The sequence below is a fragment of the Salvelinus sp. IW2-2015 genome, linkage group LG7, assembly GCF_002910315.2.
Source record: "Salvelinus sp. IW2-2015 linkage group LG7, ASM291031v2, whole genome shotgun sequence".
Classification (NCBI taxonomy): domain Eukaryota; kingdom Metazoa; phylum Chordata; class Actinopteri; order Salmoniformes; family Salmonidae; genus Salvelinus; species Salvelinus sp. IW2-2015.
The window spans coordinates 18,666,303-18,682,190 of NC_036847.1; positions in this window are offsets into that span (position 1 = coordinate 18,666,303).

Here is a 15,888-nt window from a genome sequence, read left to right on the forward strand (position 1 = left end):
ATACATAAGGAATAGGAGGCGTGAGGGCCGTTTGGAGCCATTTAAGGAAATATGCAGATGACATCAGGCTAAGCTGCAGAGTAGGATGCCGAGATAAATGGGCACTCTTCAGACGAGGTCATTCTTAGTACTCACATCACATTTCTTTATGGTGCATCTGATGGGCACAGAGAAGGAGCCAGCTGCTGACACAAACTGGACCTCTGCCTTCAAATCCCTATTTATCTGGAAGGACATCAATGGTGATAATTTGTAGTTTCTCACTTTGGAGAAAGATGGGTATGCTTGACAGACTGACTGACTTACCATTGGTTGAAAAGCACCAGCCATTCATACTTTAGACAGACGTTTCAGAGCCATTGAGACAACACAGCGTGATATTTTCCATACTCAGTGGAATGATATTGCAGATCCATTTACAAAATGCTTCTGAAGATTTGACCAGGTCATGCTATACATTACGGATACAATTGAGGCAGATCAAAATGGCAACAGAGTGTGTGAGCGTGTGCATGCATGCATGTGTAATTGCTAACTTCCACATGTGCTAAGTTCTGTGTGAAAAGCAAACAAGCAAGACAAGCTCAAAATGAACATATAAAATATTAAATTGCAAGACGTGTATCTGTCGATACATTCCAGATAGAGCCCAGAGATCGCCCAAGAGCACCTCACAATGCTCCTGCCTCCAAAAGATACAAAAGGTTACCCAATCGATACGGTGGAGAGAACAGGAGAACTTCTCAAAACTCAATACATAAACAATGAGTTGGAAAAAACAACCATAAGCACAACTTAAGGAAGACTCTATAGAGCACAAGCTGAGAATCAGTATCAAACTATTGTGTGATTATGGCGCAGTGATTCCAATGATTATACAGTATATTGCTGAAACCCATTTTAGGTCTAATATAACCAGGCTCAACCAATTAGACTAGTTTCGGAGTGTCCTCTTTCTTCAATGTCGAGGAAGGGCTTTTAATCTGGGACTCTGGCAGAGAGGCTAGGAGAGGAGGGCTGAAATGCTCCCTGGATCCCATTCCTCACCCGCCTCCAAATAGGACGTATTGTCGATGCTGTCAATATTTGTCATATTCCCATAAACTAATGATCCATCTCCAAACTCCCAGAAAGATATGTGTGTGGGAGATTCTGGCAACGGTTGAAGACCAGGGGAGAGCTAGGGATGCCTTGCATCCTCACAGAGGGTAGAGGAAGTAGCTAGACTTTCTGACCCATCTGACCATGATATTCAGTTAGAGATCAATATTTGACCATATTTCTACTTATTGATACAAGCACAGCACTAACACAAATTACTGATAATTGGCTGAGAGAAATTGATGATAAAAGATTGTGGGGGCTGTTCAGTTAGACTTCATTGCAGCTTTTGATATTGTCGATCATAGTCTGCTGCTAGAAAAACGTATGTGTTATGGCTTTACACCCCCTGGTATATTGTGGATAAAGAGTTACCTGTCTAAAAAAACACAAAGGGTGTTCTTTAATTGAAGCCTCTCCAACATAATCCAATTAATTGCCCAGGGCAGCTGTCTAGGCCCCTTATTTTTTCAATCTTTACTAATGACATACCACTGGCTTTGAGTAAAGCCAGTGTGTCTATGTATGCGGATGACTCAACACTATACACTTCAGCTACTACAGTGACTGAAATCACTGCAACATTTAACATAGAGCTGCAGTTAGTTTCAGAATGGGTGGCATGGAACAAGTTATTCCTAACTATTTCTAAAACTACAAGCATGGTATTTGGGACAAATCATTCACTAAACCCTAAACCTCAACTCAATCTTGTAATACATAATGTGGAAATTGAGCAAGTTGAGGTGACTAAACTGCTTGGAGTAACCCTGGATTGTAAACTGTCATGGTCAAACCATATTGATACAACAGTAATATTGATGCAACATAATAATCTGTTGCTCTAACTTCATAACAACACTATCAACAAGGCAGGTCCTATAGGCCCTAGTTGTCGCACCTGGACTACTGTTCAGTTGTGTGGTCAGGTGCCACAAAAAGGGACTCAGGAAAATTGCAATTGGCTCAGAACAGGACAGCACGGCTGGCACTTGGATGTACACAGAGAGCTATATTAATAATATGCATGTCAATCTACCCTGGCTCAAAGTGGAGGAGAGATTAACTTCATCACTACTTGTATTTATGAGAGGTATTGACATGTTGAATGCACCGAGCTGTCTGTTTGAACTACTGGTGCACAGCTCGGACACCCATGCATACCCCACAAGACATGCTACCAGAGGTCTCTTCACAGTCCCCAAGTCCAGAACAGCCTATGGGAGGGGCACAGTACTACATAGAGCCATGATTACATAGAACTCYATTCCACATCAAGTAACTGATGCAAGCAGTAAAATGAAATTTAAAAAACAGATAAAAATACACCTTATGGAACAGTAGGGATTGTGAAACAACACAAACATAGGCACAGACACAAACACGATAACATACGCACTATTCACACACATACACATGGATTTTGTACTGCAGATATGTGGCAGTGGTGGAGTAGGGGCTTGAGGGCACACAGTGTGTTGTGAAATCTGTGAATGTATTGTAATGTTTTTAAAATTGTATAAACTGCATTTAATTTTGCTGGACCCCAGGAAGAGTAATGGGGGTCCAAAATAAATACAAATACAAATACATAATAAGTTGCATGGACTCACTTTGTGTGCAATAATAGTGTTTAACATGATTTTTTAATGACTACCTCATCTCTGTACCCCACACATACAATTATCTGTAAAGTCCCTCAGTCGAGCAGTGAATTTCAACCACAGATTCAACCACAAACACCAGTAGGTTTTCCAATGCCTCGCAAAGAATGCCACATATTGGTAGATGGGTAGAAATAAAAAAGCAGACATTGAATATCTCTTTGAGCATGGTGAAGTAGGCCAATGGTGACTTAAAAACAGTTTCAGAGTTTAATGGTTGTGATAGGAGAAAACTGAGGACAGATCAACAACATTGTAGTTACTCCACAATCCTAACCTAATTGACAGAGTGAAAAAAAGGAAGCCTGTACAGGTTATAATATACCAAAACATGCATCCTGTTTGCAACAAGGCATTAAAGTAATACTGCAAAAAGTGTGGCAAAGCAATTATGTGTCCTGAATACAAAGTGTTATGTTTGGGACAAATCCAATATAACACATTACTGAGTACCACTCTCCATATTTTCAAGCATAGTGGTGGCTGCGTATTGGTGGCTGCCTGCGGTTATGGAACCCCTACCTGTCCCAGACCTGCTGTTTTCAAATCTTAATGATCGGCTATGAAAAGCCAACTGACATTTATTCCTGATTATTATTTGACCATGCTTGTCATTTATGAACATTTTGAACATCTTGGCTCTCTCTAATTCTCTCCTTCTCTCTTTCTTTCTCTCTCTCGGAGGACCTGAGCCCTAGGACCATACGTCAGGACTACCGGCATGATGACTCCTTGCTGTCCCCAGTCCACCTGGCCTTGCTGCTGTCCCAGTTTCAACTGTTCTGCCTGCGGTTATGGAACCCCTACCTGTCCCAGACCTGCTGTTTTCAACTCTTAAAAAGCCAACTGACATTTATTCCTGATTATTATTTGACCATGCTTGTCATTTATGAACATTTTGAACATCTTGGCCATGTTCTGTTATAATCTCCACCCGGCACAGCCAGAAGAGGACTGGCCACCCCTCATAGCATGGTTCCTCTCTAGGTTTCTTCCTAGGTTTTGGCCTTTCTAGGGAGTTTTTCCTAGCCACCGTGCTTCTACACCTGCATTGCTTGCTGTTTGGGGTTTTAGGCTGGGTTTCTGTACAGCACTTCGAGATATTAGCTGATGTACGAAGGGCTATATAAAATAAACTTGATTGATTGATTGATATTATGGGTATGTTTGTAATCGTTAAGGACTGGGGAGTTTTTCAGGCTAAAAAAGAAACATAATGGAGCTAATCACAGGCAAAATCCTAAAGGAAAACCTGGTTTAGTGTGCGTTCCACCAGACACTGGGGAGATGAATTCACCTTTCATTAGGACAAGGCCAAATCCTCACTGGAGTTGCTTACCAATAAGACAGTGAATGTTCCTGAGTAGCCGAGTTACAGTTTTGAATTAAATCTTCATGAAAATCTATGGCAAGACTTGAAAATGGCTGTCAAGCAATGATCAACAACCAACTTGACAGAGCTTGAACAATTAAAAAAATTATCATGTTCAAATGTTGTACAATCCAGATGTGCAAAGCTCTTAGAGACTTACCCAGAAAGACTAAAAGCTAATTTCTGCCAAAGGTGATTCTAACAAATATTGACTCAGGGTGTTGAATACTTATCTAATCAGTTAGTGTTTAATTTTCCATCATTTTTAAACAAATCTTAGAATTTTTCTTCCACTTTGACATTGCAGAGTATTTTCTGTAGATCATTGACAAATTACAATTCAATCCATTTTAATCCCACTTTATAACACAACAAAATGTGAATACTTTCTGAAGGCACTGTACATCAAAATCCTAAGGAAGAAGAAGTTATTCTAGATGTTCAGATAGAAAAGGTACTTCCTAAGGATACTCGGGAGATTAATCATGTCATATCACACTATTTCAAATAGAAATTGGAACTATTGAGTTTCAAAGACAGTCAACAGTAGCCTGCTGTGCCCTGGGAATGAATGAAAGAGACCAAAATGGGCATGCTACCAGAACACTACCAACATCTGTTGTCTCAATAAGAGGAGAGCACACAAAGTAGTACTACTATCTACTGTATCTACACTATCTTAAATTCTACTTTCAAATGTCATATGAATGCATGCAGGAAGCATTCTTTTTTGGGTCAGTATTTATTTTTTTATATAAAAAAAAAGAGAACAGTTCACTAGGGATTGAGTGTTGAGTGAGACCACGTTGAACACATGTGGTGAACAGTACTGTAAATGAGGCCATGTTTACACTTAGATTAAATATATCGGGCTGGAGCCCATGGGTGCAGTATGACTCTGCCTGGCATAGACATTATCCAACTCTCCTGGGTCACACTGATCCCATAACAAATCAATCAGCACTAGTTAGTTCATCAACACTAAATGCTGTTACACCTAAACATGCCTGATGGTTACATACGGTGCTGTGCCAAAACATGACTCCTGTCACATAAATCAGAAAAGAGATTCTGAGTGGTGTCCATTTTGGAACCATCTTAGGCTCCAGCTCATTCTTAGGCAGTAGCATAATGAGCACAGAAGGATGTCTGTAAGCCAAAATTATTATTACATTTTTTTAAACTGTGAAAATGCTGTGTTTCCATATGTATAATGTCTTAGTAACGTTTGGCTAGCCTGGGAAGTCCACCTAGCAGAGTCCCAGCTGTATATGGCTAAGATTGCAGGGAGAGCAGTAGCCCTGGCACACACACAGCTACGCTGCGGGGAAGAGAGATTGGGAGCAATTTTTAGAATTTCAGGGGGCGTCGAAGGAGCATGCTCTGTAAAAGTCAGATCATGTTCTTGGTTAACGTTTCTCTCCTGCTGAGAAAACTCTGAACATAGTGGTACTTTAAAATAATATTTAAAAGAATAATCCCCCAAAACAAAATTCTAAAATCCACATTACAGATTACATAACAGCTTAATATGATAGTCCTCTTTCCCAATTCATTTTTTATCGATCGCGATAACCATATTACTTATGTAAAGGCAGTCATTGTTGTTCTCCTCCTCAGACGAGGAGGAGCATGGATCGGACCAAGATGCGGATTGGTGATTAATCATACTTTTAATGAAAACAGCAAACAAGACACTACAAAACTACAAACGTGACTAACCTTCAACCGTCCTGTGTGGCCCAAACACTGACACAGGAACAAACACCCACAAAACCCCAGTGAAACCCTGGCTGCCTTAGTATGACTCTCAATCAGAGACAAACGATACACACCTGTCTCTAATTGAGAATCATACCAGGCCGAACACAAAACCCAACATAGAAATACAAAACATAGACTACCCACCCAACACTCACGCCCTGACCAATAAAGACATACAAAACAAGAGAAAACAGGTCAGGAACGTGACAACTTATAACATTATAACAATCCACCCCTATTTTAACCAGAAGCAGATCCTCTTAAGTTATTCAAATCGACCTTTTCAGAAGTGATACTACTGCGTACTATAGCTTCAATCAAGGATCCTCCTCCTTCTGAGTCATGGTAGTGGTGGATGAGAGGCTGTGGCACTGGCACCCCAGARGAGTGGGTGAGTTGAGCGGCTCACTGAGAAAAGTGTGGAGGCGATGTGTGCTGTCAGGCCCTGCCAAGGCTCCAACATGCCCAGCCACGAGACACTCTGACTGGGCTCCGTTTGAGCCGGCAGCAGCCTGGGAGGATGAGAACTTAGTTCACTCACTCAGGCAGAAAGAGCAGAGGCCCATGTAACTGCATCAAGTCAGAGGGATCTTACAATCTTTCTGGAAAGGGATAGAGTGAGTGATGTGTCAGACCCATGTGTAACACTCATCGCTCCTTTGTTTATGTGTGGGAGGGATGGAGGCTCGGGACTGAGAAAAACGCATTACCGAGACTGAGCTGGTGTGTAGGCTGTGTGAGGGGGTGGATGCTCGAGGGAGAAGTTGTGCCGACCTAACCAAAGATGGATCAGATTACCCAACCTCAAATTGTTAACTTAACCATTTGAAGGATTATATAACAATATCACCCTGGACCAGGCATTATGGGCACCTTTGAATGACTCCGGGGTGGACATTCCACCTCCGTCCATGTGACGTTAGACCCTTACATTAACTATGCTCTGTTTTTTTGAGCCTACAAGAAATGAGTAACAGGTTTTGATCGGTTAGCAAGACAGTCATTTTCCACTTCTGTTCCAATTCGACCTACCATGGTGCATAGGCTATAAGGCGTATCTTACAGAAATGGAATCCATCAGATCCATGGTGACACCAAGTAACTTGCAATAACTGGTTGTGTAATTGACATTAGGTCAGGATGACCTTCTTCTTGTACATAATCTTTTCCACCTCAAATACACATGTAGATGTGTAAAACAACTGAATGTCATGAAAATGACTGTCATTTTGTTTGAAGTGACTGCACAACATGAAATAACTGCATGTCATTTTCTGTGAAATGACTGCACAGTATGAAATGACTGCATGTTCTGCGATACAATACAATGCATAGTTACATAATGCTCAGCAGTGTACATTGAAGATGACGATTTCTGGCTTGCTGATGCAAGGTGAGCCTTAGAATTCCTTCCTATGTATAACTCTTTTACCAGCCGCTGGAGGTTTTCCCACCTCCAGTAAAGACATGTCTCTGCTCGCGACTGCAATGATTAAGCCTCTTCATTGGAAGTGCTCAGGAAAATTCTGTTAATATTTCAAAGTTGACAAATATCCATATATCGATATACTACAGCTTGTAAATTGTTATAATTTTTCACAAGACAAACAAACAGATAGAAAATGTTAGCCTATATTTCTCTCAAAGCCACATTGACACAAAAGGGCATGGACAATGCAGCTAACATCATGACATAGAAACCATTCAATAAACAATATGCTTATTGTGGGAGGCAGCAGCTCTAAATTCACAATTATAAACTGGGTGGTTCAAGCCCTGAATGCTGATTGTCTGACAGCCATGGTATGTCAGACCATATACCACGGGTATGACCAAAAATTATTTTTACTGCTCTAATTACATTGGTTTATAATAGCAACAAGGCACCTTGGGTGTTTGTGGTATATTGCCAATATACCACGGCTAAGGGCTGTATCCAGGCACTCCACATTGCGTTGTGCTAAAAACAGCCCGTAGCCCTGGTATATTGGCCATATACCACACCCCCTCGGGCCTTATTGCTTAAATAGACTTGAGTAAATTAATTCCACAAACAAAACACCAATTACGTATGATTGTAAACAGTAGTTGCATAATATGTACTGTCTTGCAGAGAGACTGGAAACCGATCTGAATTCTCATGGATAGGCCAAAGTTGGGGGTTTCCTTGGGGGTCGGGTGTGGGGCTACACCGGTGCCATGATTACTGTATATATGTGATAACCTTTGTATGCTTGCAATGCGCAATGATAGAAAAGTACTGGGTAAACGGAGAAGTACTGCATTAGTTCTCAGGCTGATAACTGTCTGCAACTGCTGATAGTCACGCAGGCTGAAGGCCAAGATAGTAGAGTGAGAAACCACAGTCTAGACATGTTTTTCTCATTTTAGATACTTTGTATCTAATCCAATGCAACAATGTTAAGGTATGATTGACGGTAGGTTGTCCACACCACTAGTATAAAGAGCGTTGTCTCCTGTTTCACCACACAGATCTTTACTATAGACTACTGAGGTATTCTGTATGTGAATCTCTGTCTGCAATTGCATTTTATTACTAAAGAGTTTTATACCAAGGTTCCTGTGTCTGTGTCATCTATCGGGAAGACTGATTGTTAAAGGAAACTTACATCACCCCATGCAAAGGACCACCCAACACCATTCATGTCTTGCCTGGCTACCCTAACTCCTTGCTCCGTCCAAATGCTACGCTATGCCCACGGACGTTACTTTCCCACCGGAATGAGTCTGTATCTGAGTACCTCCTCGAAGATTTCTAGAATGCAAACACATATCTAACCGTTCTTGTCACCTTTACTCCCGCTCCCCCTCTCCGGCGCTCGACATCGCCAGTTTACTCATTATTACGCACACCTGCCACCATTGTTACGCGCAYCTGCTCCTCATGAGACTCACCTGGACTCCATCACCTTCCTGATTACCTCCCCTATATTTGTTACTCCCTTTGGTTCTTTCCCCAGGCATTATTGATTCTGTTCCTGTGTTATATGTCTGTACGCTACTCTTRTTTCTTGTTATGTTTAATTTATTATTGAATTCACTCCTTGTACTTGTTTCCCAACTCCTAGCGTACCCGTTACAGTTCTGATTGGTCCCAGAAACAGTTGGGTTGGGCCAGAGACAGAACATGTGGGTAAAGTAGCATTTAGAAAATCCGTCATTGGGTTTGATACTCTGATTGATTAGAGATGACCCAATCGCTGATGCCTTTTTTTTAATATTTTTTTTTACAATAGCTCTGATTTTGACGTCCCCACAAACTATTTCAACGATGGCAGTCTAAGACTGAAGTGTGTAGCGAACATACAGCAGCAGAAGAATTCAGTTTGAGTCGTCAGACAAATTCATGTCATGCTCAGTTAATCAAAATGCTAGACGAGGCAATATCAAGACACAAACAAGACAAGACATTAATCTTTGAGGGAGAGCGCTAATGTGATACAAACTTAGGAAAATGTTAATGTTGATAACATTGCAGTGATTTCTGACTTCCCCTTAAGAGTTGAGGATCTGAATAATTTGCTCTGTTTTTTTCTACAACGTCTTTTATATTGCAATGTCGCTTTTTTAACTTGTAACCTCATTGTGATAATAACTGCAACCCAATTACAATATAATCATTATGATCACCATTATCATCATCATCATCATCATCCTGGAATTAAGAATATTCCTTTGTTATGCTGGAGAAGGCGGTAGCATTTGGCCTATGGTCCTTTTCTTTTGTGTAAACTAAACCCATAACTCGGCTCACAACCCAATCGACATGTGGCGTGTTGTCATGAGAACCTAATTTGTGCAAGTGCAAGTGAAAAATAAAAACCTTTCCGCATGACTTCTCGCACACAGTACTATCTGGCCTAAATGACTCTCATGTTCCGTTGGAGGCTTTCAAGGCACTAGTAAATGAGAAGTGATAACTGTTGCCATGGATCTCAGGAGTGGGAGAGAGGCAGAGGCAACCCATTGCTGCTGGCTGGGACCTAACTGTTGGCTCTTATCCTAACTCAACTCAATGCCTTAACAATAGCCTTGGGTGGTGGTATTTCATGTTCACCCTCAAAAAAGTGTGTAGTGCTTACTTGGGTGGCTGCAATGTTGGCATTCAACGACATTATGACTGCCTGCATCCTTTTCTGCCTCTGATCTCGACTCTGCTGCTCTTTCTCTGCCTCCTCCTGATGCATCCTGGACACAAGAGGGATGTAGCTATCACTCTTAGGGAGTCAACCACAATGTTACGAGTTCATAGCTATCCAACTGGTGTGTCGCCTGTATATAAGCCATTCACTACTGTAGGGCATTCTCATCACCAATTAAGCATCCTATCATTATACCTGTTAATACTGTAGGTGAAACACAGCGGTTATCTGTTGACAGTGTCTTTTAGATACAGTGTTGCTTTCTGGGAGCTAGCCTGGGCCACCTCTGTGGTCTCCTCCTCCCTCTCTATGTTCACCTGCCTCCTGTTAACACCTAGGCTACTGTGTAGTATATACAGTACCAGTCAAAAGTTTGGACACACCTACTCATTCAAGGKTTTTTTATTATTTTTACTATTTTCTACATTGTAGAATAATACTGAAGACATCAAAACTATGAAATAACACATTTGGAATCATGTAGTAACCAAAAAAAGTGTTAAACAAATCAAAATATATTTTATATTTGAGATTCTTCAAAGTAGCCACCCTTTGCCTTGATGACAGCTTTGCACACTCTTGGCATTCTCTCAACCAGCTTCATGAGGTAGTCACCTGGAATGCATTTCAATTAACAGGTCTGCCTTGTTAAAAGTTAATTTGTGGAATTGCTTTCCTTCTTAATGCGCTTGAGGCAATCAGTTGTGTTGTGACAAGGTAGGGGTGGTATACAGAAGATATCCCTATTTGGTAAAAGACCATGTCCATATCATTGCAAGAAAGCTCAAATAAGAGAAATTACAGTACACCATTACTTAAAAAACTTTTGAAAGTTTCTTCAATTGCAGTCGCTAAAACCATCAAGTGCTATGATGCAACTGGGTCTCATGAGGACCGCCACAGGAAAGGAAGGTCCAGAGTTACCTCTGCTGCAGAGGATAAGTTTACTAGAGTTACCTGCCTCAGAAATTGCTGCCCAAATTAATGCTTCACCGAGTTCAAGTAACAGACACATTTCAACACCAACTGTTCAGAGGAGACTGCGTGAATCAGGCCTTTGTGGTCAAATTGTTGCAAAGAAATCACTACTAAAGGACACCAATAATAAGAAGAGACGTGTCTTTGTGAGACGCAGAGTAGGTGAACGGATGATCGCCGCATGTGTGGTTCCCACCGTGAAGCATGGAGGAGGTGTGATGGTATGGGGGTGCTTTGCTGGTGAGACTGTCAGTGATTTTTATTTTGAATTCAAGGCACACTTAACCAGCATGGCTACCACAGCATTCTGCAGCGATACACCATCCCATCTGGTTTGCTCTTAGTAGGACTATTATTTGTTTTTCAACAGGACAATGACCCAACACACCTCCAGGCTGTGTAAGGGTTATTTGACCAAGAAGGAGAGTGATGTTGTGCTGCATCACATGACCTGGTCTCCACAATCACCCGGCCTCAACCCAATTGAGATGGTTTGGGATGAGTTGGACTGCAGAGTGAAGGAACAGCAGCCAACAAGAGCTCAGCATATGTGCGAACTCCTTCAAGACTGTTGGAAAAGCATTCCAGGTGAAGCTGGTTTAGAGAATGCCAAGAGTGTGCAAAGCTGTCATCAAGACAAAGGGTGGCTACCTTGAAGAATCTAAAATACCCTTTTTGGTTACTACATGATTCCATATGTGTTATTTCATAGTTTTGATGTATTCAGTATTATTCTACAATGTAGAAAATAGTAAAAATAAAGAAAAATCCTTGAATGAGTAAGTGTGTCCAAACTTTTGACTGGTACGGTATTATATGTTTTGTCTTTACAGGGGTTAGTGGGAAATATAGAAATAGAAAGAGAGAGGCAGGGAAGGTCAAGGATGAGATCGGTGCTTAAAGGGATACTCTGAGATTCTGGCAATTAAATTGTTTTTCTACACTACTGAGTCAGATGAGCTTGTGGATACCATGTTTATGTCTCTGCGTGCAGAATGTAGGAAGTTAGAGTTAGTTTCACGAGCCAATGCTGACTAGCACCAATGCTAACTAGCGTTAGCACAATGACTGGAAGTCTGCAGGTATGGTARTATACGCTCGCGTACCTGTAGACTTCCAGTCATTGTGCTAACGGTGGTTAGCATTAGCTCGTGAAACTACCTCTATGTTCCATCATGCTGCACGCAGAGACATAAAAATGGTGTCCACAAGTTAATCTGACTCTGGTTTAATAGAAAACGGCTTAGTTGCCAGAATCTCGCAGTATCCCTTTAGTTGTCAAAGGTTTGTTCTAATAGGAGCTTGTGCCATCTTGTTTTTTGCATTTCGGATGCAACAATAAAAAGTTTTTTGAGAAATATATATATATAATTGCAAGTAGCGGAAGTAGCTATTTCCCAGCTGGAATAGCACTCAGAGTGAATATCAATTAGCTTAATAATTTCTCAGAGATCAAATTATATTTCAACAAAATAATGTTGCTGGAATGCTAATCTTATCTGTTTCAAACAGCAGAACCAATTTCATAACAATCTGACTGTCACGTTGTTCTAAGATAGAACAACGTGTAAGTCACTTTGGAGCCTTGTTATGGGGCCTAAATCATGCTGGTAGAGTAGTGCAGACACACTCATGTTCCCTCTGAGTGGTGGCCACTCCAGCTCCATCTCTCATTGTAACTCATGACGCGCTTGTGTTGGGCTCGGAGGCAAAACACGGCCGCACTGCAAGGAAACACATGGATGCTCAGGGGCATTGTATTTGTTACTAAGTGTTGAATAAATGCAAATAATAATAATTATTATTATTATTATCATCAAATAGTTTTGTTTGGATCAAGTCAAAATCCCATTGACTTAATTCACATGGGGATAAAGAGGTCATCACCTGGGAACGTATCAAGCGCCTTTTAGATCACAATTAATTAAATTACATGGACAGAGGGGACTTGATACCAGAGCATAACTCCTACTCTGAGACACTACATACTGTACGCCCCCTGACCTGGCTATATGTGGGTTTGTTTTGTTTGTGCCTACCTATTGTCTGCCTCTTTCTGTTGCTCTATCTCCTCTTCCCCTTATCTATCTGCTTCTCCAGCTCAGAAATATGCAGACTGCAAACTTTGAGCTCCTTCCTGGAAACCAAGAACAACAACAACAAACCACCATGTGAAAATATTGAATTTTGACAGTCACAAGACCATTCAGAGATTTCTTGCAAAGTAATAGGTTGGATGTGTCTGTAAAAATGATTTTGTGACTGAAGGTGGCCTTGACGAAAAGGTTCTATTTGTTGTGCTCACAAGGAAGTAATGAAGGTGTGCTATAGCAGAGACAGCTGCGAGATTTCAACGCACCCTCATCTCAACAGCTTTGTATAGCCCAATGTTCTCTTTGCAATCAAATGAAGTGCATCATAATCTGTAACTGGGCTAAAGTGCTAAAGCAAAACATTAAGGACCATTATGTTTCAGGTCATCTGTATATTGGCTAAATGCCAGGTGCTTAAGTTGCCGTTCCAATATGACCCTGACCACAATTGCTCCACACAATCTCTATTTGCTCCACACAATCTATTGCGGTGTGTTGTTTTGAGTCAGCGGAGAAGGAAAACCATTTATGTTTCTGCTAAAGGTTTGCATCACAGCTCATTGGGTTCTAAATGGCTTGCTGTTGCAGAAAACAACAACGAATGTGGACACATCAGAAGTGCATCCTCTTTTTTTGAATATCCAAATCAGTGAATTATAGAAACGGTCCCTTGGTTTAGGGCAGGACTGAAAAGGGGCATTGGAATGTATTTGGGCAGAGAGAATCTTTGATTTGGGTTAAGGTGGCATATGGTTAAGGTGGCATACAAAGGTCTGATCCTTGCCAGACACAGGCTGTATCCCAAATGGCATCCTATTTCCATTATAGTGCACTACTTTTGACCAGGGCCCACGCAGACACCGACCTGGCTTTCAGCACGTTGTGCTCCTTCTGTCAGTGGAAGCGGTCCATCTGGTCTAGGTTTCTTCTCAGCTTGAACATCCGTGCTGTCCCGCTATAACTCTTCTTTCCGCTACCGATGCCATCCTCCACAAGGTCGTTATAATTATCCTCCCTTTGACGATACAAGAAAACATTGGCCAAGGTTTGGTGAATGGTCAAGAATAGATAATCAGTAACAACATGAAGTAATCTAATAGGTATTAACAATATAAGGCACACCTCTATTCATTTAAAATAATTTATAGATAACCCTTAATCTCATTCCCAGACACTTGCGCAACAGCCTGGGCTCATGTTTACTGTATCCTTGTTTCTCTGTTTGACAAGGAGTATGGAGCTGTGGTTCGGAGTATTGTTTCTTCATCCTATGTAACATATTCTCAGTCAATTTGGTAGTTTTTTCCCCCTCTTCAGAGAAATTTGTCATTGAATGTCCCATCCTACATCCTGATATTACCAAGTTCTGATCACTAGATGGTGAAGTTCCAGCTATTAGGATTTTTTAATTTAAAAAAAAATCAATGTTAAAGGGATAGTTATTGCAAATTACAAAATTACATATTGTTTTGCTTAACCGGTAACAGTTTATGAACAAGGTACGACAGCAACCCATGCTTTGGTTTTGTTTACCTTACCACTAAACCTAACAACTTCAATTCACTGACAATCCATTACATAGGATGAAAAAACAATATTCAGAGCCACAGCTCCATGTAATTGTCAAACATAGAGAACTGATACTGTATACTCATTGTTAAGGTGGGATTGGCATGGGGTGTGGGGGTCCATGGGTGGCTTTTGACTATTAATATGGATTCCTCAAGTCTTACTCATTGTAAGAAAAAAGTTTGGCACAAATAGGATGTTAGGCTAATTATTATAAGAATCCTATAAATCTTATCTGTTTATAACAATTTGAGATGGTGGGTGTCATGGCTTGCTGAAATTACATGGAACAGTCCCTGTGCCTTATCTGAATTAGTGTCAAAAAAGTTAACACTGTAGAAACACCACTTTAGAATGACTAACTAGCTAGGATACTGTATGCTTGCATGAATTTGTGATGAAGGGAAATCTTAATGTTACAGCATACAATGACATTATTGTAACGAATGTTCTCCTCCTCGTCTGAGGAGGAGCAGGGATCGGACCAAAACGCAGCTGGTGATGAATACATGTTGAATTTATTTAAACAAGACGAACACGAAACACACTTGATAAATTACAAAATAACAAACGCCGTAGACCGACCTGAACATGAGAACTTACATATAACGAAGAACGCACGAACAGGAACAGACTAGACAAACGAAACAGTCCYGTGTGGTACAAACACTGACACGGAAGACAAACACCCACAAAACACACGTGAAACCCCGGCTGCCTTAGAATGATTCTCAATCAGGGACAACGATTGACAGCTGCCTCTGATTGAGAATCATACCAGGCCGAACACAAAATCCCAACATAGAAAATCACACATAGACAAACCCACCCAACTCACGCCATGACCAACTAAATAAATACAAGACAAAGGAAAACAGGTCAGGAACGTGACAATTATACACAATTCTGTGCTTCCAACTTTGTGGCAACAGTTTGGGGAAGGCCCTTTTCTGTTTCTGTCACGCCCTGACCTTAGTTATCTATGTTTTCTTTATTATTTTGGTTAGGTCAGGGTGTGAGGAGGGTGGGTATGCTTGTTTTGTATTGTCTAGGGTTATTTGTATGTCTAGGGGTGTTAGATAAGTCTAGGCATATGTATGTCTATGGTGGCCTGAATTGGTTCCCAATCAGAGGCAACTGTTTATCGTTGTCTCTGATTGGGGATCATATTTAGGTTGCCATTT